Source organism: Dasypus novemcinctus, chromosome 14 (genome assembly GCF_030445035.2).
Source record: "Dasypus novemcinctus isolate mDasNov1 chromosome 14, mDasNov1.1.hap2, whole genome shotgun sequence".
NCBI lineage: Eukaryota > Metazoa > Chordata > Mammalia > Cingulata > Dasypodidae > Dasypus > Dasypus novemcinctus.
In genome coordinates this window covers 7,393,472-7,418,530 of record NC_080686.1, presented here as the reverse complement: position 1 = coordinate 7,418,530, position 25,059 = coordinate 7,393,472, and the positions used below count along the sequence as shown (strand labels likewise).

Genomic DNA, 25,059 nt, shown 5'->3' with positions numbered 1-25,059 from the left:
TAATGAAGGATGCTGTTAATGTGGTAAAGTGTGAGAGGGGTAGGGAGTGGGGCATATGGGAATCCCCTATATTTTTTATATAACATTTATGTAATCTAAAGTATTTAAAAATATTTTTTAAGTACTAAAAAATAAACAAGTTCAGCAAAATGGCAAGATATAAGATCAACAGGCAAAAATCAGTAGTGTTTCTATACATTAGTAATGAACAATCTGAGGAGGAAATCAAGAAAAAAATTCCATTTAGAATAGCAACCCAAAATATCAAATTTTAGGAGTGAATTTAACTAAAGAAGTAAAGGATTTGTACAGAAAAAACTATACAACATTGCTAAAAGAAATCAAAGATGACCTAAATAAATGCAAGGGCTCATGGATTAGAAGACTAAATATTAAGATGTCAGCTCTACTAAAATGGATTTACAAAGTCAACTCAAATCCAAGAAAAATTCCAACAGCCTATTTTGCAGAAGTGGAAAAGATAATTATCAAATTTATTGGGAAGAGTAAGTAGCCCCAAATAGCCAGGCATCTTGAAAAGAATGAATAAAATTAGATGACTCTCACTACATGACCTTAAAGCATATTACAATGCTATAGTGGTCAAAAGTGGATAGTATAGGCACAAAAATATATGTATTGACCAATGGGACTGACTGACTGTCAGAAACACTCCCACATGTCTATGGTCAACTGATATTTTACAAGGCTGCCAATTCCACTCAAATGGGATAGAATAGTGTCTTCAATAAATGGTGCTGGGAGAACTGGATAGCCATAAAAGAAGGAGTATCCCTACTCACTCACTAAGACCTAAATAGAAAAGACATTTTCTTCTTCTGGAAGAATGCATCTCATTATTGTGTTTGGCAAGATTTCAAAAACTATACACAAAGTATGAACAATGAAATGAAAATTGGATAAATGGGACCTCCTTAAAATTAAAAACTTTTGTGCTTCAAAGGAGTTCATTAAGACATTGGAAAAGCATCCTAATCAATAGGAGAAAATACTGGGAAACCAGCTATCTGATAAGAGTCTAATATCCAACATGTATAAAGAAATCCTACAACTCAACAATAAAAAAGACAAAAAAAAAAAAACACTTAAAAAATAGGCAAAAGGCATAAATAGACTTTTTTTTAAAAGAGGAAATACAATTGGCTAAAAAGTACATGAAAAGATGTTCAACATCATTAGCAATTAGGAAAATGAAAAAAAAAACTACAATGAGATAAGATTTCACACCTACTAGAATGACTGCTAATAAAAAATCAGAAAACTACTAGTTGGAGAGGAGATAGAGAAATAGGAACACTCATTCACTGTTGGTGGGAATGGAGAATGGTGGTATATACATACAAAGGAATATCATTCAGCTGTAAAAAGGAATGAAGTACTAACACGTGAGGAATCTTAAGGACCTTATGTTGGGTGAAATAAGCCAGACACAAAAGGACAAATATTGTATGATTTCACTGATAAGAACTAAATATAATAGGCAAACTCAGAGGTAGAATCTAGAAGAGAGGTTACCATTAGTTAGAATAGGAGTAGAGGATGGGGAGCCAATGTTTAATCTGTGCAGAGTTCATAACTAGGTTGATTGTAATGGTTTGGAAATGGACAGAAGTGAGGGCAGCATAACAATGTGAGTATAATTAACAGTGCTGAAGTATGTCTCAGAACATGGTTGAAAGGGAAGCTTCGGGTTGTATATATTGCCAGAAGAAGGTTGGAGGACAAAACATGGGATTGTGTAATACAGTGAACTTGTGGTGGCCAAGAATTGTGGTTAATAATACAAATATAAGAATGTTCTTTTAGGATCCGGAACAAAAATATGCCACTTGTACAGGGTGTTAATAATAGGAATAATAATAATAATATGGGGGGGGGGGGCGGGGGGATGCACCTGAAGCAAAATATAGAGTACAGTTAGTAATAATTTAACATTCTTGCATTAATTGTAACAAAGATACCACACTAATATTAACTGTCAAAAATGGGTGGGTAGGGTGATGTTTTATGGGAACTTTGCATATTTCATTCTTAGAAAAATATTTTATGCCATGGAAACAATCATAGCTACTTGCCAGTTATACTGTTTTACTCTGAGCCTTCTCTAGAAGATGTTAAGTACTTTACATGACAAACAAGGAATGTATATAATTTACATTCTACCTGTCAATTAACATAACCCTGGTGTAACAGTTTGATACGGTTATGAATTCCAAAAATATATATTGGATTAAGTTTGTAATCTGATCTGTACCTGAGCATGATTGAGTTATGATTAGGGCTTTGGCCACGTCATTAGGGCATTGAGTCCCCACCACTTAGGGACTCACAGATACAAGGCATGACAAAGGACAAAGTTGGAGCTTTTTGATGGAGGGTTTTTTGATGTTGGAGTTTGATGCTGAAGACTTAAGCTGGAGCCCCAGGAAGTCAGAATGCAGAGGAAAGGGAAGCAAGCCCCAGGAAGAAAGGACTCTTGAACCCAGAGAAAAGCAAGCCCCAGGAATGTAGGAACCCAGGAAGCCTGAACCCTTGCAGATGTCGGCATCCATCTTGCCCCAAATAGACTTTGGTGAGGGAAGTAACTTATGCTTTATGGCCTGGTATCTGGAAGCTCCTACTCCAAATAAATATCCTTTATAAAAACCAACCAATTTCTGATATTTTGCATCAGCATCCCTTTGGCTGACTAATACACCTGGTAAGAAGATAAAGATGGAATACAATCAGGTGTCTCAACAGACAGGGTCTTTTGAACACCATGTAAATTATATAGCTAGATACTTCTGTGGGATATAAAGGTATCCTTGTTGCCAAAGGTATGTTTTCTCGGTAGAGAGAGGTCCACACAGTAGCTAACAAAACATTAAAATTTCTTCTTGGAGAAATCCTGCTACTTTCTCAAATAAGATGGCAAAAAGCCCTGGATTATATAATCTTTGCCCAATAAAAGAAAACAGGCCAATAAGCCAAGCCCTTGATCTTAAGGCTTGCACTTACAAACTTTATTCCTGTAATAATGAAATTAAGCCTAAGTATAACTAATGCCTCAGAATTGTCTCCTGAAAACCTCCTTGTTACTCAAATGTGGCCTCTAAGCCAAACTGCAAATAAACTCACTATCTCCCTTCCCCCCTTGATGTGGGATATGACTCCCAGGGATCAGCCTTCCTGGCACCAAGGGATTACTACCATGCATTAATCAACAATGCGTTTGGATAAAGACCTTGACCAAAGGGAGAAATATTAAATAAAACTGAGTTTTTATGGCAAGGAAATTTCAGAGTGAGCCCGGAGGTCATTCTGGAAGTTTCACTAATATAGATCCCAGCCAGACTTCACAAACTCCCATAGTAAACAAAGCCTCAAACAAGTGTTCCTGAGGGTTCTAGGGACATCTGGACACCATAGGCAAGCCACATGGCCTTATGAAATCAATAACCCCTCAGTGGGCCCTGCCTGGGAATATATGTAAATCTATTTCCCCAATATATCAGTTATACTAATTTATAAATTCCCTAATCATGAATTTCTGTCCCTTTTATCCAAACTTATAATTTTCAATTTACTTGTTAAATATATTTCTTAGAGACTTAAAGTCTTCAGATTCTTCATAGGCCAGCTGATCCCTGAAACTCAGCAGGCATGTAGTTAACTCCTGCTCTCCAGGTCTCCATGCCTTCCCTGGACAACTAACAGAATAATGAGGCTGGAGCAGCCCCACTCCACAAAAAAGGGGTATCTTCAACTGCAAGCAAAACAAGTCAATTTCTCTGCTCCATAATATCTACCAGTATCTATGAAGCAGCATAGCAGACATTGTCCCAAACCCCTCTAGATTGAGGAATGAACAAAAACGGAGGGCAGTGTAACCACTGACAAAGCAGATTTATTTTTATTTAGTTATCTTGTGTTAATTAACTTGTAACATTGATATAATAATAAATTTTAAAAATAAAAACACACACAAGAGGGTGTGGAGTAATGGAAATTCTCATACTTCCTTGAAAAAATGAAAAATGAAATGAAAATGAAAATGAAAAATCCCTTGGGTGAACATTTTGGCAATTTTTTTATGTAGTCCATAAATGATACAAACTGTGTCAACAACAGAAATAACTAATTACTTTTCCTTATCAAACTTTATAAGCAGAAAGGGGTCTAACAGTAACCAGCACACAATAACCAAGTAAGAAGTTCAAACATTTGAATTAGCAATCAATCTTAAAGAGAAATATACAGTCTTGTTGTTCTATCTTTTAAGAAATGAAAGTTATGTATCCTTACATATCATAATAAAATTCTAATAATAAATGGAAAAATTGTAATAATGCTAACAGAAAAGGCCAATGTATTATAATGTTAAGACAAAGATTATATGAATATCCAATGGAGACTTTAAGGGAGAAAACTTGTCACAAATACATCATTTTAAGGGAGACAAGTGGTTGTAAAGCTTAACCATAAAAGGAAATAGCCTGATAAACATTATTTTGATTTTTAATCTGCTTGGGAGAAACAACTAAATTCTAGTTTCCATCCAATAGTCAAGTGATTAATAAATCCAGATCCTGTAAGAAAATTTTATTTTTTCCTTCAATTAATCAAGAAAGATGACCACCCCTGGGAATATTACTTAAATATAATATTACTAAAATCTCAGGAAAATACCAAATTAAGTATAGTAAAGATATTATACAACAAAGAAATAGTGAAGAAATAATATTAATACTTTAGAATAAGTATATATAATAAGCTTTATGGTTACTATCTTTGTATATAACAACAGAAAAAGATATTCAGGACAAAAAAGAGATGGTACAAATAGAAAACCCAGGAAATAAAGGCAGATTAAAATGCAAGTTTAACAATAATTAAATATAAATATTTCACAAAAACAATATTGTGAAGTAAATTTACAAAGAAAAGAAATGCATGATCTATAAGACACATCTAAAACATAATCCAGGTTTGTCTGTAAAGGCAGAACATATGTTCTACTGTTTCTACACTAAAAAGAACAGATCTTGTGTCAATATCACAAAAAAGAGACAAAGACAAAATACTAGAAATTGAGTATCCCTTCATAATGATAACATGATTTCAATTACCAGGAAAATGCAGCAATTTAAAACTTGTACATGCCTAATAGCATGACTTTTGAAAAGTGGCAGAAATATAATACGTAATAGAAAAACCCAAACTGAACTGAAGCTTTTGCACAACTCCCAGCAATTTATAGAACAAGCAGAGAAAATATCAGAAAAGACAGACTATTTAATCATCACGAATAATAAATTTCACTCACTGTACAACATACCTACCAAAAGTAAATGACACCTTTTTCCATGAACTTAAGAACTGGTAGAGGTGAGGGACAAAATGAGAGGGGTTAGGAGGCTCCGGGCAGCTCTGACCAGGGAAGAAAGGTGGAGGTAAAGAAGGGGCCAGGTGCAGACGTTGTGTTCGGAAGATGAGGTAAGGGATTTGCTGATCAGGTGGATGTGAGCTGGAGAAACACAAAAAGAAAAGACATGGCAACATGGCCGAACAGCTGTCAAGATGGAGACACTTTACATGGAAAGTGGGAAACCACAAAATGACAGGTTCAAGAATTCTAGAGTTTGAGTTTGGTTTCAGCAAGTTAGACATCCATACGGAGATGTTGCAGAGTCAGTTGTGAGTGAATCTGGACTGCAAGGACAGGACTGGGATGAATTAATAAATGAGTCATGCTAGAAGAGATGTGTTTGAAGCCAGGCATCTGGATGCTACCAAGTGAATGAGTTCCCGAAGAAAGAAAATGGTTCAAGAACAGAAACCTGGGGAAACATTCATGCTTAGAAGTTTTGGAGAAAAAGCAGAGACAAAGAAGGAAAGGACAATGAGGACAGATAAAATGAAAAAGGAGAATGTGCTTAACCTGAGGCTAAGTGATGGCAGCATTTCAAGAAGTAAAGAGGCAGCAAGAGCGTCAAATGTACTTGATAGAGTAAATCAAAGGTGGATGAGAGGGAAAATTGGACTGTGGTGACGATTTCTTAACTCTGTACATTTACTAAAAAACCCCAAGGAACTGTATAATTAAAACAGGTGAATTTTTTTTTTTTTTTATTTTTTATTGACTTTGTAATAATATTACATTAAAAATATATATGTGAGGTCCCATTCAACCCCACCCCCCCACCCCCCCTCTCCCCCCCCAACAACACTCGTTCCCATGATCATGACACATCCATTGGATTTGGTAAGTACATCTTTGGGCACCTCTGCACCTCATAGACAATGGTTCACATCATGGCCCATACTCTCCTCTATTCCATCCAGTGGGCCCTGTGAGGATCCACGATGTCCGGTGATCACCCCCGAGGCGCCATCCAGGGCAGCTCCACGTCCCAAATACGCCCCCACCTCTCATCTCTTCCTGCCCTTCCCCATACCCATCGTCCACCATGTCCACTTTTCCCAATCCAATGCCACCTCTTCTATGTGGACATTGGATTGGTTGTGTCCATTGCACCTCTATGTCAAGAGGAGGCTCAGATTCCACATGGATGCTGGCTGCCATCCTCCCATTTTCAGTTGTAATCACTCTAGGCTCCATGGTGTGGTGATTGTCCTTCTTCAACTCCATCTTAGCTGAGTGTGGTAAGTCCAATAAATCAGATTGTAGGTGCTGGAGTCTGTTGAGGCTCAGGACCTGGCTATCACATTATCAGTCCAGAGATTCAAATCCCCTAACTATATCTTAAACCCCAACGTTAACTGCACCTCCAGCAGATTAGTATGAAAGTCTTATGAAGGGAGATCCCATCTGAGTCCAGATTCATCACACATAAACACCATTTCCAGAGAGGGGCCATCTGCCCTGGTAGTAAACCCCATCGGCCATGACCATAACTCTCATGGGTCTCTTTAGCCTTCATAGGAACCAATATCTGGGGGTTGTATCTGCTTTATCTGTCTCTCTGACTCTGCTCAGTTGTGCATGAGGGCAATCCTTCTGCCAGCCTCCAGACTCTTTTTTAGAAACTCATAGCCATATAGACTCATTTCTCCTTTCCATTTCCCCCTTACTTTAGGTCAAACAGCATTTTTTTTTTTTTAATTTTTTTATTTTTTATTGACTTTGTAATAATATTACATTAAAAATATATATGTGAGGTCCCATTCAACCCCACCCCCCCACCCCCCCTCTCCCCCCCCCCCCCCAACAACACTCGTTCCCATCATCATGACACATCCATTGGATTTGGTGAGTACATCTTTGGGCACCTCTGCACCTCATATACATTGGTTCACATCATGGCCCATACTCTCCTCTATTCCATCATGTAGGCCCTGTGAGGATTTACAATGTCCGGTGATTACCTCTGAAGCACCATCCAGGGCAGCTCCATGTCCCGAAGATGCCTCCACCTCTCATCTCTTCCTGCCTTTCCCCATACCCTTTGTCCATTATGTCCACTTTTCCCAATCCAATGCCACCTCTTCTATGTGGACACTGGATTGGTTGTGTCCATTGCACCTTTATGTCAAGAGGAGGCTCAGATTCCACCTGGATGCTGGATGCAATCCTCCCATTTTCAGTTGTAATCACTCTAGGCTCCATGGTGTGGTGGTTGTCCTTCTTCACCTCCATCTTAGCTGAGTGTGGTAAGTCCAATAAATCAGATTGTAGGTGCTGGAGTCTGTTGAGGCTCAGGATCTGGCTATCACATTGTCAGTCCAGAGATTCAAATCCCCTAAATATATCTTAAACCCCAACATTAACTGCACCTCCAGCACATTAGCATGAAAGTCTTATGAAGGGAGATCCCATCTGAGTCCAGATTCATCACACATAAACACCATTTCCAAAGAGGGGCCATCTGCCCTGGTAGTTAACCCCATCAGCCATGACCATAACTCCCATGGGTCTCTTTAGCCCTCAAAGGAACCAATATCTGGGGGTTGTATCTGCTTTATCTGTCTCTCTGACTCTGCTCAGTTGTGCATGAGGGCAAACCTTCTGCCAGCCTCCAGACTCTTTTTTAGAAACTCGTAGCCATATAAACTCATTTCTCCTTTCCATTTCCCCCTTACTTTAGGTCAAACAGCATTTTAAAGCCATGGTATTTTATGTAGACATGGATATTCTGCTGATCCGCATTGAACCTTCCGTATAAGGTCATTTTCCAGTTGCATCATCAGTTGGTAGTTGATAGTGGTCCCTCGTTGCCAGGGAGGCTCATCCCCGGGTGTCATGTCCCACGCTGGAGGGAAGGCATTGCATTTACATGCTGAGTTTGGCTTCGAGACTGGCCACATTTGAGTAACATGAAGGCTGACAGGAGGAAATTCCCAGGCACAATGTTGCTCTAGGCCTTGTTCTTATTTTAGGTTTATCAGCTCACAAGCATAGTCATTAGCATCAGGGGCTCACTGTTGAACCCTCACTCCCTCCCGGTCCCCGCCGCTGTACCTGGGAGACTATCGCTGCTCCCCTAGGGACCACGACAAAGCACCACTGGCCAGGAACCCAGTACCCCCCCTGCTGGGTTTTTAATTGTTGCCACTATGAGTATATCCAATCATTACCATGCATCCTGGACATATGTTCTGTACAGCTCCCTGTCAGCCATATATCACCTGTCATTGTTATCCCATACCAGTATCCCTCCATTGCCATTGTTGAAACACTCTGTGATCCAGAACTCCCCGAAATTTGAAGCCCAATATAATGTCATGGTCCCTTACTAGGGAATGGCATATAGCGATGGGTTTAAAGGATAGATAAAGAACTTGGATAAAGTTAGATAAAGAACTTAGATAAAGAATGTTGACTTGAAAAAATTCCACATCCTATCCTTTTCCCCCCCCCCCCCCCTAATTATTCAGCGTTTCTTCGTAGGAGTCCTAGACCACAGCAATGCATATATATAATATACAACACTCCCATACATTCACCACAACACCTTTTTCCTTCCACAGCGATACTCTTACACCCTATTCACATCATATTTACTTAAGGTGATGTACCGAGTCTGAGATATTAGCTTCCTAACATGGTAATATCTGTGCTTTCATTATGGTGCATACTTTAGGATACACAGTTCTTTACATTTTTAGTTCTCCTATGTTTTACATTATGGTTTACATTATCAGTCTGTCGTCTCCTATATGTTATAGTGTAATATTACATGTTTTATATCCATCCTTGTGTACTCTCAAGAAACTCCTCCCTTGCCCCCCATTTACTTTGGTTCCACACATTTAACATCCATTTTCCCTTCCACCTTGGTGCCCACAGTGACAGTCAACCTCCGTTTCCTGAGGAGCCACTTCCAGAGATAGATGGAATAGTGTTTAGGGCCTAACTTGCTCATCTGCCCCAATGCCCTGGGAGCCACCCTTTCTCTCGAGGGATAGAGTTCCCTCTATTTGGTGGCATTAGTCCTCCCCAGGATGTGGGTCCACCCCCACTCTCACTACTTGGGATTCTACCCCATGGTGTCACCCACTCTGGCAGAATGAGCATTTAGACATTCCCCAGGAGCCCGTCCTGCATCAGACCCTCCCCTCCGAGCATTCTAAACAGGTAACCCTCTTTATTATATTTTGATATTATTTTCTCGGCATTTTACTCTCCACCACCTCCTAACCCTCTCCTGTGTTCGTATGCTACCCCTCCCTCCCCCCACTTTTGGGCAACATTACCCAACCGTCCCTCCCCAGCCACCCTCAAACCCGTAAAGCCCCAACCAAAGGCAACCCCTTGCCCCCATTTTATCTCTTCTTTGTGTTCATACTTACCACCATCTCGTCTTAAGTTCCACCCCTGCAGACATCGGCTCATATCCTTCCTCCACCCTCCGATTTCCTGTAAGCCTATCGTTCAGTCTCTTGCTATCTAGGGCAGCTTGTTTATTTCATATCATTGAGGTCATGTAGTATTTGTCCTTCAATGTCTGGGTTGCTTCACTCAACATAAGGTTCTCAAGATTCATCCATGTTATCACATGAAAACAGGTGAATTTTAGGGCATGTATATTATACAGCAATGGAGTTGTTAAAAAAAAAATTTTTGACACACGACTATAGTGTGGTTAATGCTTTTTACTCCCAGGTACTCACCCAGGGGAAATGAAACATTTACAGTAAGGACTTGCATATGAATAACTACAATATCTTTATTCATAATATCCCAAATTTTTACTGACCACAGAAAGGAAAATGGGTAGTCATTCTGTAGCACAGTCATTTAATACTGTCAAAGTAAATCTATCAAGAAAATATGATTATAAACACATGCGTGGAAAAACAGAGCACCAAAATATATGGAGAAAGAGTGACATCATCAAAGTGACCATGGAAGACACCACCTGCAAAAACCTCCACTTGCAATTCAATGAATAAAAGGACAAATCCCACTTGGATTCGGGAGAATGATAGAGACTAGAAAAGGACTCCACAAATGCTGAATTGAAGAAAAGGAAAAATATCAGGAAGGAAATTTCCATCCTGGGCAGACTGGTCCCCCACCCTCCCCCTTATTCAGTCCTGTGCAGCTTGGGAGTCGCTCAGAAACAGAGCGGCAGGAATCCCTCCCACCAAACATACAGACTACAGAGTTACTCACAGCAGTGTTAGAGCCCCATGCATATCCAGGCACAAGGTCCCAAATCCTCAAGAGACCCAGAATGGAACACAACCACTTAGGAGTGCTGTATACAAAAGGGCCCACAAGGCCAGGGGAAAAAAAGAGGGACCTCAGCTGGCAAGTGGTGCACTCTCTCAAATCCAGTCTTTGTTGACTGGACACCACCTAAAAGCAAAATGGACTTTTCTGGAGTGACCCACCTTTCAGGACTGACACCACCTGGCTCTTCCATATGGGATATCCTAATGGAAAGAAACCTGAGGCAGAAAAGTCTGAGAAAGGGTTAAAAAAAGGGGGGTGGGGAGGGAGAGTTAAACTAAATTGCTGTAAGATAGGAACTGAAAAGTGCAAGGAAAATGTGGCACTTAGTGAGGGAGAGAATAAAAACAAATCAGAGGAGCTAGGGAGAAAATTATGCACAAAAACAAACAGAATAGATCAAGATTCCGGAGAAACAGAAAAGGAAAGGAAGCTTTCTTCTGGAGGCAAAACAATTGCACAAAAAGTGCAACCTTAAAAATTAAACCACATATCCAGAGCAAGAACCAATTAAAAAATAAATAAAGATCAATAACGAGAGAGTTGTCTTGCAAAACCCTGTAAACAAACTAGACTCAGCAGAATATACATTCTTCTCAAATACACATGGAAGATTTCCCAGGTTAGACCATATGTAACCCTACAACATACATAGAAACACTTATCATAAGTATCTTCTGTGACCAATATGGAATGAAACTAGAAATCATTAGCAGAAGGCAACTGAAAAATTCACGAATATGTGGAAAATGAACACCACCTTTTTAAATAACTAACAGGAATTTAGAAAACACATTGAGACAAACAGAAATGAATACACAACGTATCAATACTTATAGGATGCAAAGAAAACACTGCCTATGGGGAAATTTATAGCCATAAACACCTTCATTCAAAAAGAACAACCATCTTAAACCAAAAATGTAATTCTACACAAGAAAGAACTAGAAAGTGAAGAGCAAACACAATTTCTACAAACACATCCAGTCTTCTTTATAATATTTACTCATAAAAATTCACTGTTCTGAAAAAAAGTTGTCATGTGTATTTTTAATAAGCAGTATTTTGGGTAAGCATTTATTATATTTTTATTTTCCATCATGTTAATTTATATTTTCAAGTTACTCTTCATCTTTCTTGTCTAGCTATGCTGCCACATTCTAGAGGCAAGTGATTATCTCTGAGTCAGGGTTGTGCCAGGAAGGGGGATTATACTGGCATGTCAAACGATCAGTCTGCCCAGTGGCGTTTTGGTTTAGAAAAGATAATTTAGAGTAAAATGACAAGGTTAATTTTTGCATATAATACCAAGGTCTTCATTTGTGGAGATGGGAAAAACATGGAAAGAACAGGCATGTTACCTGAAACCTCAAGGATTTGGAGGGGCAAAGCCCTAGCCTAGAAAATTTGCTTGGGATAAGAATTAGTTTAAAGGCTACATCTATAAACGCCGGAGAAATTGGAGAGCCTGCTCATTCCAAAAAGCGAGAGCAGAGCGCACTGCAGGCAAACGGGGTGGACTGGACAGGAAAGGGCAGCAGAAAGGAACATTCAGGATCTGAAGGCCATTCATTATAAGTTCTTGTTCCAAGGCCAGTGGGAATCCATCTGAATAAACACTTTTGTTGCCATACAGCTCAGTCTGTAATTTCTCCATCGACACGTTTGTTTCCATTAAAGCCAGAAAGGCAACATTAAAATAAATTTCCTTTTTTTTGGAGTGAAAAGGATATTTAAAATGAAGTAAATGTGTCGTTTTAATGTTAGTGCTTGTAAATTATTCACCATCTTTTTCCACTACGTTGGAGTCGCAGGATAGAGCAACTGGTGAAGATTAAACCGAAACGCAGACAAAGGGCGCCATCTTCCCTCCCTCCAGCCAGCGCGGCGCAGCCGACGGCCCTGTCGCCAACGCACCCAATGGGAAGGTTCCAAGACTTCGCGGGTTTGTTTCGGTATTACCGGATGTGCTTTTTCTGGGTCTGTACTAGCCCAGGATTGTTGTCTACAGAAACCTGACTGACCCAAAAAGGCAAACACCCGACAGGATGTCAGGTTTCGCGCCGGCAACCCCCTCAGTACACGCGTACTTAGGTTAAACAAGTCTTGCTAAAATACTACACGAGAAAGTGAAGAATCATCCACATGGCGACAGTGAAGAAAATGAAGCTCTGTGCTCGCTATTTCAGGAAAAACCTCTCGCAGCGGCCGCGGCGAAGCTCCCGCCCCAGGGCAAGCTGCAGCAGGAAGTTTCACTCACTGCGGACGTCGCCGGGTCGTCCCGGAGCCAACGGCGCCTCCCGCCGGGAGCAGGGCGGTCTCCCCTCCGCGCGCGGAACCCTCCGTCCACGGCCACCGTGGACCCGCGCCCTCTCCCCACCCGCCCACCTGGACCCTCCCCGGTAAACCTCCGCACCGTGGGGCGCGTGTCCGCGGCCTCCCACGTGACTCGCGCGGCCCCCGCCCGCTCCGCGTCCGCCCTCCTCCGGCCTGCGGGGCCTCGGCCCGGTCGGTCAGTTGTCAGCTGCGTGTTGGTAAATTTCCTGGGGCTGGAGGAGAGTGACTGTCCAGCGCCGCACTGACAGCTGGAAGCCGCGCGGGCCGAAGCCGGGGTTCCCAGCGCAGGGCGCAGAGCTGCGGGGGCCGAGGAAGCCCAGCAGGGGGCGCTGCGTGAGCCCCGCGGTGGGCGAGGCTCCTCCTCCTCCTCCTCCTCCGCCTTCCTCAGGACTCCCTGCCAGTGCTCCCGGGGCGGGGTCTGGGGTGGGGTGGGCGGGTTCTAGGGTAGAAATGAAGAAGCTCTCTATTTTTCCATTGTTGTGAATTTCTCCCTTAGGCTCCTACTTTGATAAGTGAGCATTGCCTGGTCCGGGGAAGTGAAATATCACAAATTAATTGAAATTGCAAAGCTTGTTTTACACCGAGAAAATGAACCCTGTTGCAGAAAGTTTTCCTGCCCAGTTCAGATCCGTCCGTCAGCATCTTGGAGCACATAATGTCCACACCCTGCAAGTGTCTTAGGAGTTGGTCTGCCTGAACGCTGGTCTTACCTGTCAGTGCTCTCGGCCCGTCAGCTCCTAAACGTCAGCAGGAGGAAGATGGAGCCTGGTTCAGTGGGCTGCTCTGAGGTTCATGTGGGAACCAGGCAAACAGCTGAGAATAGTATTTGTGATCCCTGCTACCTCTTTTATGATCTATTATGAGTTAAAATAGATTTTTAAAAAATCTCTGAGCAAGTTTTAAATTAATTTGCCAAATATTCTTAATTCAGAGGTGCCATTTGTAAGGTTCATCAGTGTTTTTACATCTTCCTCTTCCAAGCAAATGCAGGATCTTTCTCCCTGATTCACTCTTTTTTTTTTTTAAGATTCATTTTATTTATTTCTCTCCCCTTCCCCCCTATTGTCTGCTCTCTGTGTCAATTCATTGTGTCTGCTTCTGTGTCCGCTTGCATTCTTGTCTGCGGCACCGGGAAACTGCGTCTCTTTTTTTGTTGTATCATCCTGCTGCGTCAGCTCTCTGTGTGTGTGGCACCTCTCCTGTGCAGGCTGTGCTTTTTTCATGCAGGGCAGCTCTCCTTGTGGGGCACACTCCTTGCGTGTGGGGCACCCCTGTGCAGGGGACACCCTTGCATGGCACAGCACTTCTTGCGTGTGGCAGCACTGTGCGTGGGCCAGCTCACCACACAGGCCAGGAGGCCCTGGGTATCGAACCCTGAACCCTCCATACGGTAGGCAGACACTCTATCAGTTGAGCCATGTCTGCTTCCCCCTGATTCATTCTAAAGACCAGTATCTGAGACACTGGGGTTTCAAAGAGAGGAAGAGTTTGTTTGTACAAGCAAGGGAGCACAGTAGACTAATGACCCAAAACTGCCTTCTGGATCTGCAGACATCCTAATATTTTATAACATTAGGATACTGTTGAGTAATTGGAGTGGAACTGGCACTGGTTTCTCTGTTAATAAACACTAAAGGGCCTGAACAGGATGCGGGGTGGGCAACAAACCAGGGTGAGTCACAAGGTTCTGGGATAGGAAAGGACAGAGTGGGTCAGTTACAAGGATTTTCATATGGATATTAAACAGAGGAGGGTGGAGTGGTTTTCATCACAGTAGTAAGTATATACAAAGGTGAGGATAATTCTAGAGCAACCATCAACAGGGATGAGACCTGTTTAGAATGATCATAACAATAGCAGGTCTAGGCTAAGTCCAGCAATTTCAGATATAATCCTTGGCTATTTTATATTAATAATGTAAGGGCATCTATACAATGAACTTTTAATAATAATTGCTTGTTAATTCTTAACCCTCAGTTACAACTTGGCTACTCTCAAAGAAAACATAAAGTAAAATGTCTCCCTCTATGTCAATGATTCTCAAATGATTTGGGGGTGTTTTCTGGGTTAGAAAAAGTGATGGCCTGGATTGGTCCCATTGTTCAGTGTTCTCAGATACCCTCCAGTATTTAAGCCCTTTAATGCAGAAGATACATGTATCTTCTACAACAGGATTAGCTGCACGTACCATATTGTATAAGGTACACTGAATGTTCAATATGAACGCACTGTCAAGACACCACTGCAGCTTTCAGACCTGAGCCACTTCAGAGGAAAGCTAAGAGATGAATGAGATGAAGCACTGTAACTATTGTTACTGAGCAAAAGTGGGGTCCTTTGCCTGATGTACTTCAAAATTACCAAAATGAGACATCAGGGTTTCAAAGAGAGTTTATTGCCAGCTCATAGCGAGATCAGATGGCCTAATGGCCTAAATTTGTCTCCCCAAATTTGAGGAGTTTAGAGTTGTTATAGATTCAATCAGGGAAGGATGGAGTGGTTACCATCATAATAGCAAGTATACATAAGGGTGAAAACTAGTTTGGAATAACCATAAACAAGGGTGAGAGTGGTGAGTTTCAGTAATTTCAGGTATTAACTTTTGGCTATTCTGTAATATCTGGAATAGTAAAACAAAAAAGCATCTATATAAAGATTTGGTAATCATAATCATTTGTTAATTCTTAACCCTTGGTTACACTATGACTGAGAAACTGGTTCTATGCTTTTTCCTTGTCATATGAAATCTCAGGATTGTTCTTATTAATTACAAGTCATTGTATAACTAAGAATTATGAATTAACAAATGTAGTAGTACAAACACAAGAATGTTCCTCTATTATAAGGTGTTAAGAATATGGAGATGCATGGAAAAATACAACTCATGTTATACATAGACTACAAATAACAGTAATATTGTAATGTATTTACAGCAGTAGCAAAGAAGGTACTATATCATGCTAAGGATCAATAATTGGGTATATAACAGGGAATAGAATTTTTACCTTTGGAGTAATGAAAACATTCTGAAATGGGCCAAGCTGATGACAGCATATCTCTGTGATGAAACTGAATGCCGAGTGTACATTTTGGATGGACTGTACACGGCAAGGGATAGTACAACACAGTGAACCCTGCGGTGAATGATGGACTATGGTTAACAATACACATATGAGAATGTTCTCTTATGAACTGTAACAAATATATCCTACTAATGAATATATGGTGTTAATAATAGGATGTCTGGGGACTATAGATAGCAGTAGTATTATGATGGTGTTCCTTCATCGATTGTAACAAATGTATCACAACAATGTATGTTGTTGGTGGGGCAATGTATGGGAATCCTGTACAGTATGCAAGATAGTTTTGTTAACTTACAAGGTCTCAAATGAAAAAAGAAATTCAAAGCCCCAATCATAACTTAGTCATGCCCAGGTACAGACCAGATTACAAGCATAATCCAATAATTCTTTTTGGAATTCATCAATTACATCAAACTGCTACAGGGGATTTATTTGGGGTAAAAGCTTACAGTTCCAAGGCCATGAAAAGTCCAATTGGAGGCACCCTAAAAGGTGCTTTCTCACCAAAGTCAGCTGCCATGTGTTGAAGTAAGAAGATTGTGGATGATCTCTATCTGGTCGCTGTTTGCTCTGGGCTTCCTCTCAGACTCAGTTGAGCTTCTTTCTTCCTGATTTTAGCTGCAAGATGGCATAGGTTCTCTATCTCCAGTCCCCCTATATCAGTCTTGGCTGTTCTGCTCTCTTCCCAATTTCAGTTGTAAACTATCAGGCAAATGGCTCATCTCTACCCTAGGACTTCACCTCTTTGAGGCTTCACCAGTCACATGGCAGGATCAAAAAGGAGAGGTCTCTCTCTTCCTGTCTGTCTCAGTCTTTGTCTGTGCTTCCATTTATATCAGACCCTGCAAGGGGGTATAGACCCAACCTGAGTTATGCCTTACTGACTTAGTCCAATCAAAAGCCCTACAGTGATCTTATCAAGTAATCTAAACAAAGGTTCCTCAGCTGAATTTAAGGCAAACAAGGAATAGAGTAGTTTACAAACATAATCTTTCTCTTTGGGATTCATTAAATAACCTCAAACTACCACAAGCCCTGCCACTCCATTCAGCATGGAAACATTCCTTACTGTTAAGAGGCCCCATAGCTGCTTTTACCAAGGCTTGTCTCTCTGTCCCTCATTAAATTTATGTCATCTTAACTGTGACAGATTGGCAATATTCCTTGGTAAGCAGACTGACCACACCCTCCTATCCTGCCAGACTAGTTGCACAAATACGTGCTGTCTAACAATTCTTTCACCTTATCCATGACCACAGTCCATTCATACCATCCATTCCCCTCTGAAGTAAACACACTCCCCCAAAAAACCAACAAACACAATCCAACTAGCTTCAACCTTTTCTCTTAGATTGCCACTCTCTTGTAAATATCTTAAAGTCCCTGGTTGCTGTCTCCTTTCCCTGGCAAAATTCCATCAGAGAAGAGCTCCACCATTTGCTTTTATATTTGAACAATTTCACCACATAGCTGAGCTCTGCTGAAGACAATATGAAATGTGGCAAAACTGTGGCATACAATGTCTGGTAACTGTCCCTGCAGCATCACCCAGGACAACTCCAAGTCCCGAAAATGCCTCCAGATCTCATCTCTTCCTCCCATTCCCCACACCCAGCAGCCACCACGGCCACTTTCTCCACACCAATGCCACATTTTCTTCAATCACTAATCGCAATAGTTCATGAATAGAATATCAGTAAGTCCACTCTAATCCATATTCCATTCCTCCATCCTGTGGACCTTGGATTGGTTGTGTCCACTCCACATCTATATCAATAGGGGCTTAGATTCCACATGGATGCTGGATGCAATCCTCCTGCTTTCAGTTGTAGGCACTCTTGGCTCCATGGTGTGGTGGTTGACCTTCTTCAACTCCATGTTAGCTGAGTGGGGTAAGTCCAATAAACCAGAGTGTAGGAGCTGAAGTCTGTTGAGGCTCAGAGCCTGGCTATCATATGGTCAGTCCAGAGATTCAGGTCCTCTGGGTATATGTTAAACCCCAGCACCAACTACAGTTCTGGTAAATGTAACAGGAGAGGCTTGTGAACAAAGATCACATCTGAGTCCAGCTCCATCACACAGAAACACAAACTCCAAAGAAGGGCCAACTGACATGGCCTGAACTCCATCTGCCATGTCCATAGAACCTGTGGGTCTCTGTAGCCCTCAGAAGAACCAATACCTGGAGTTGTATCTACTTTATCTGTCTCTGGGTCTCTGCTGAGGTGTGCCTAAGGGCAACCCCTCTGATAACCTCCCAGCTCTTTTTGGAGACTCATAGCCATATAAACTCATTTGTCCTCTCCATTTCCCCCTTGTTTCAGGTCAAAAAGCACTTTTAATTCCTGGTATTATATGTTGACTGAGATATTCTGCTGGTCTGAGTTGACCCTTTTATTCAAGGTCATTTTCTAGTTACATTATCAGCTGGTACTTGGTAGTAATCCCTCGGCACCAGGGAGGCTCATCCCCGGGAGTCATGTCCCACGCTGGGGGGGAAGACAATGCATTTACATGCTGAGTTTGGCTTCGAGATTGGCCACATTTGAGCAACACGGAGGCTCTCAGGAGGTAACTTTTAGGCATCCTGAAGCTCTAGGCCTTGTTCTTATTTCAGGTGCACAGCACAGGCTCACAAGTATAGTCATTAGTATCAAGGGCTCATTGTTGGACCTTCATCCTTTTTTGATCTTTGCTGTTGTACTTGGGGAATTGTTGCTGTTCCTTTAGGGACTGTGATAGAGCTCCCCTGACTAAGAACTCAGCACTCCCTCAGTTGTTGTTTTTAATTGTATCCACTATGAAAATATCCAAACATTTTTATGTACCCTGCATATATGCCCTGTAGAACTCCCTGCCAACCATGTGTCCCATCAATAACATTGCACACCAGTATTCCTCCCCTGCCATTGTTGAACCTCTCTGTGATCCGAAACTTCCTGAAAAGTGAAGCCCAATATATTGCCTGGCTTCCTCTTATTGCATGGCAAGGCACATGTATTTCTGCCTTATCCTCTGCTTCAGTGGCATTCTCTCTCAGTTCCCGTGGGTTTCTCTTTGCTTCTATGACTTTTTCTCTGTGTTTGTATTTATCTCATTTATAAAAAACTCCAGTAAGAGGATAAATACTCACCTTGGGCCATGCCCTAATCAAAAGAAGGTTTCACTTCCAATAGTTTCACACCCACAGAAAAGGATTAGGGTTAAGGACATGATTATTTTGGGTCCATAAAAGCCTCAAACTACCACATACATCTACATACCAAATGGGCAATGAACATTGCCCATAAATCGTTACATTTCTCTAATAAAATCTTTCCCCAGAAGCCACAACATCCATATCCTATCTTCTCTATATTCTTCCAACCTTTACTCCCCCTTCTTTTACCTAATAATATTACCTAATAATTCATTGAGAAAAAGATCGGTTTAGGCAAGAACTGAATCGCCTTCACACAATCCTCCCCACCCGACCCCCCAAAAATGATATGCACATTGCTGTATCCATTACATCCTTCTTGGCCCATTGTATTAAGACAATATAGCTACCTTTTCTCAAAAGCCAAACCCTAAATAAAGTATTTAGTTTGTGTCCTGTCTCACTTTTAAAAGAATTAGTCGTGTAGGTTGCATATTTCCAGCACCTTAAAATTCTACTTATTAAAAAAAAAATAAAATAAAATGTAGTGACTATTCGAATGAGTCAGCAAGGTATTCTGGAGGTTCCAAATATTCAAGTCTCAATAAGATATCACAATCTGCCAAAAAATGCAAAGCTTCAGAGCAACAATGTTCCTCCTATCCCTAAGGACATCAGGACACAAGAAACAAAGCACAAGACCAAGAATTCAGCAAACTATCTAATCTGAAGGTCATTTGGAGCACCTCAAATAAGTACCAATCACAAACCATGTATGTAATCTTTTAATTTAAAATCCTGGTGTGGAAGACACAAGCAGAACACAATTTGGGTTATTACCTGAATCTGTGCTCCCTGAATTGCAATTTTAAGACCCCAAATAAATGCCTTTGGTGCCTTGCAGTTCAGTTTGTTATTTCCTGGTCAATACTCTTCATTGGAACATATCTTCACAATATGCTAATATGTTCTTTTTATCTACCTTTAAAATTCTATGAACATGTACTTACAGGATTTTGTATAAACACAATTTTTCTTTGTATAACTTTTTATTTTGAAATAATTTCAAGTAAAGAAGGCATAACTGAATCAAGATCTCCAAGATGGTTATGCAGGAATATTGCTCTAGCGATGTCCCTATGCAGAATGATGAAAAGACTAGCAAGGAGCAGTTTGTACCAGATCAAGTGATAAGTCTTTGCACACTGTGGAACCAGTGACTCTGAAGGATTTGCAGTTACTTGTTGATCTATTTTACCTTCCTTATGAGCATGGACCTAAAGGAGCACAGATGCTGCAGGAGTTCTAGTGGCTTTAAGCAAATCAGTGTGTCAATTGTAAAGGAAAAGACTGAAAAATTGAAGAATGGCAGCCAAGAGCAGTTTGAAGAGATTTGTGGACTAGTGATGGGAATGTTCACATTGCTCGCCAGTTGTGTCAATAGAACATGCTTTATGAGATGTACTCCTATGCTTGGGATATAAAGAGTGCAATGTGTATGGTGAAGTCTTTTGCACAGTAGTTAGAATGTGGTAGTCATTCTTCAGCACAGTTCTTAAATTGGAGACCAGAAACCCTGGGCCTTCGGAAGTGGTCTAGCAGGAGAGTTCCTGCCAATTAATGGGGCAACCCCCATGGACTCCTACCTCCAAAATCTATATTATCAGACCATATTTTCCTAAATACTGTCAGACCATTTTTCCTTGCTGTGTAAGATTTGCAGAGAATTGTATGGTGGTAGAGTGGGTTGCCTTTTCAAAGTCATCCTGACTTATTGGAGACAAGTTAGTATGAGGGCTGCTTCCCCTCAGCTTGGACTATTGCTTTGTCCTAGATGATGAAGAAGATATACGTGGTTATGCTTTGGGTACTGCATATGTGACATCCTTCCTTTAAAAATGTAAAATTCCCTGGATTCCCTTCATGCAGAAGAAGTATACCAAGGCAAATGGTGACAAAGGACTCTCTGAGGCTGAGAAAATCATGTTGAACTTCCATGAAAAGCAGGAAGTATTGCCAGATACTTTCCTTGCCAATTTCCCTTCTTTGATAAAGATGGATATTCACAAAAAAGTAACTGATTCAAGTGTGGCCAACAGCATAATGGCTTGCCTCCTGTCTTCACTCAAGACTAATGGCTTCTCAGGCCATGATAAGAAACCAGAGAATATGAGAGTTCTGGAATTTTGCAGCACATTAGGCTGTTCTGAAATTGCAAAAATGGAAGGATTTCCAAAGGATGTGGTTACACTTGGCTGGAGCTTGTGACATTTTTTGGCCTTGTGAACTGACCAAGTTTCTTAATTCTACCTGGTGGATGGTGGTTGGGGTTTTCATACAGTTCAGCCTCTGGGGTGGCAACAAAATGCCATTTGGATTGGAAACAAAGAAGACCGTATATATGCTGAGTTTCTCTTAGAGAGAGGCCACATTTGAGCAACAAGGAGGCTTTCAGGAGGTACCTTGTAGGCAATATATAATACTAGGCTAAGTTTCAATTTGATAAGAAAAGGTTCGTAAGTACAACCATAAATATCAAGGACCTGGCTAATGGTCTGTCTGCATATAAATGCACTACCTTCCATCCCCACCCCTGGCATGGGGCATGTTGCCTGTGGATGAGCCTTCCTGGCACTGCGGGATTATTACCAAGCACCAACAAGCAACGCATTCAGAAAAAGGCCTTGACCAAAAAAGGGAAATGTTAAATACAAATGAGTTTTTATGGCTAAGAGATTTCAGAGTGAGTCAGGAGTCATGCCAGAAGTTACACTTATACATATCTCAGCAGGATCTCATTGATTACCACAGTAAATAGTGCCTCAAATAGTGGGGCTCCTGATGGCTCTAGAGACACCCAGACACTATAATCAGGGCAGACAAGCTCAGGAATTCAGCACCCTGTCAGTGGGCCTTACCCTGGAACCTATGCTCCCCAGTATAACAGAGTGAGATTTATTTATAGTTTCCCTACATATGGCTCTTCTACTCCTTTTATTTGAACCTATAATTAGCACTATACTTGTTAAATATATGTCTCAGAGACTTAAATCTTGGGTCCATTCATATGCCAGTTGAGCCCTGAATCTCAGCAGAGTTACAACACCTACTCTCCAGTTCATTTGGGCTCATCCCAGGCGACCAACAAGGAGATGATGATGGATAACATCTATCCCAAGGAACAGAGAGTGCCTCCAATTTCAAGCAAGGTAGTTCCATCCATCTGCCCCATGGGATCTAAGCCTCCTTTCAGTTAGATGCAGAGTGGGCATCACCATCCCCAAATCCTCAAGATTGGGGAATGAACAATGGACTAAAGTAGACTAATTATTATTCTATTATAGACATTATTATTCTAGCAATGGAAGAACTTTTAACATTGATATACAGGCAGTGGCTACCAGAGCTTTCTGAAGGGAGGGAAAGTGAAGAATAGGTATAATACAGGAGCATTTTTGGGACATTGGAGTTGTCCTGCATGATTTTGCAATGATGGATATGGGCCTTTATATATTTTGTCATAACCTACAAAATTGTGCAGGATAGAGTATAAACTATAATGTAAACTATTTTCCACTGTTAGTAGCAGTGCTTCAATATGTGTTTATCAGGTGTAACAAATGTACCACACTAATGAAGGAAGTTGTTAATGTGGGAAAGTGTGAGAGGGGAGGAGGTAGGGCATATGGGAATTCCCACATTTTTTTTTTTAATTTTAGAGCTTCTCCTCCTCCCCCTTCCCTGTCCCCACCCTGCTTTTTTGCTGTCTGTGTCCATTTGCTGTGTGATCATTATCTATTTCTCTCTTTTTGTCTTCTCTTCTCGGCCTTTCTCCTCTAAGATTCACTGGGATTTGGTCCTGGGGGCCTCTGATGTGGAGTTTCCCTGTCAATTGTGCCACCTCATTTCCTGGGCTCTGCTGTGCTTCATCTTGACTCTCATCTTTCTTCTGTTGTGTCATCTGGCTCACTGCACAGACACTTACTTGGCTTACTGCATGGGCACTCAGCTCAGTGTGGGCACTCAGCTCACCACACAGGCACTGGTTTGCCACATGGGCAAGCTTTCTCTTCTTTTTCATGAGGAAGCACCAGGGATCAAACCTGGGTCTTCCCATATGGTAAGTGGAGCCCTTATCACTTGAGCCACATCTGCTTCTCTCCATATATTTTCTTAAAGCCTTCTTTTTCTTTTTTTTTTTTAAATGGTAAATTATTTTTTTTTAAAGATTTATTTATTTTTTTCTCTCCTCTTCCCCCTCACCCTGGTTGTCTGTTCTCTGTGTCTATTTGCTGCGTGTTCTTTTTTTATCACTTCTGTTGTTGTCAGCGGCAGGGAATCTGTGTTTCTTTTTGTTGCGCCATCTCATTGTGTCAGCTCTCCGTGTGGGCGGCACCATTCCTGGGCAGGCTGCGCTTTCTTTCGCACTGGGCAGCTCTCCTTACGGGGCGCACTCCTTGCGTGTGGGGCTCCCCTACGCGGAGGGCATCCCTGCATGGCAGGGCACTCCTTGCACGCATCAGCACTGCGTGTGGGCCAGCTCCACACAGGTCAAGGAGGCCTGGGGTTTGAACCACGGACCTCCCTTGTGGTAGACGGATGCCCTAACCACTGGGCCAAGTCTGCCGCCTTCTTTTTCTTTTTTAAGATTGATTTATTTACTTTATTTTCCCTCCTCCCCCACCAGATGGTTCTCTCATCTGTCTGCTCATTGCTTGCCTTTTCCAGGAGGCACCAGGAACCAAAACTGGGAACTCCCACATGGGAAGCGAGTGTCGAGCTACCTGAGCTGCATCTGCTCCTGGTGGGCTATGGCAAATGCTGGCTTTAGGCATCTGCTCATTTTTTAGGTATCTAGCTTGTTGTGGTGCGGTGTGGCATCTAGCTCATTGCTGCAAGCATGGGCGTTTGCTCATCTTCTTTAGGAAGCATGGGGTCCCAAACCTGGGATTCCCCATGTGGTAGACAGGTGCCCAACTGGTTGAGTCACATCCACTTCCTTTCCCTATATTTTTGATGTAACATTTATGTAAGCTAAAGTTTCCTTCAAAGGAAAAATAAAAATTTAAAACACAAAAAAACCACAAAAGACAATGTACAACTCATCCACCGTACAATAACATTACTCACTGGTTGGAAGAAGATAGTATTGCTGCAGATCCTGTATAGAACAGATGGGTCTTGTGTTAAGTGTCAAGACCTCTTACATGGGCTTGTAGGGAAAGGCCTTTTCAGTTAATGTAGTCAGCACTGTAAAAAAAATCGGTTGGAGCAGGAGTGAGCTGGCTATCAGGGAGTGCACACAAAGGGAGGTGCCTTAGAAGAGGCTTAATACAAGAGCTTCCTTGTACTATTAACCATAGTCAGCTGTCTACATTAGAGTTCATTTTGTTGTATGGTCTTATGTTTTATCTTTTAATTTTTATTCTAGTAATATATAAGACCTAAAGTTTCCCGTTTTTAACCACATTCACCTATAAAATACAGTGCTGTTAATTAAATCCACAATAATGTGCTACCATAAGCCCCCGTCCATTTCCACACCTTTACAATCAACCTAAATAGAAATTCTGTACACATTAAGCATCATCTCCCCACTATACCCCCACTTCTAACTCCTAGTAAAAAGATAATACTTTAATACTAACCACATTCATTAATTAAAACAAATATATGACACTAATACAATGTGTTAATAATAGGGTCATATATGGGAAACATACACCTTATGTAAACTATGGAAAATAGTGGTACTACATTCATAATCTTTCATCAATTGTAACAAAGGTAACTAT

At 41.3% G+C, this 25,059-nt stretch overlaps 1 protein-coding gene and 1 pseudogene across 5 annotated transcripts in view; one reads left to right on the top strand and one right to left on the bottom strand.

Annotated features, from left to right (window-relative positions):
* The window catches only part of LOC101437523 (zinc finger protein 596-like), a 40,427-nt gene extending 27,070 nt beyond the window's left edge, over positions 1–13,357 (bottom strand). For 2 of the 5 annotated variants that reach the window (XM_058275487.2, XM_058275491.1), the window contains exon 1: positions 13,119–13,357. The gene's annotated coding sequence lies outside the window, so the exon portion shown is untranslated. Of the gene's footprint in view, positions 1–12,962; positions 13,098–13,118 lie in introns of those variants that run through there. The other 3 variants (XM_058275490.2, XM_071207807.1, XM_058275486.2) reach the window with 3 other exon arrangements.
* Positions 13,358–18,988: 5,631 nt separating this feature from the next.
* LOC101437946 (protein O-GlcNAcase pseudogene) lies at positions 18,989–21,532 on the top strand (annotated as a pseudogene).
* Positions 21,533–25,059: the final 3,527 nt, after the last annotated feature.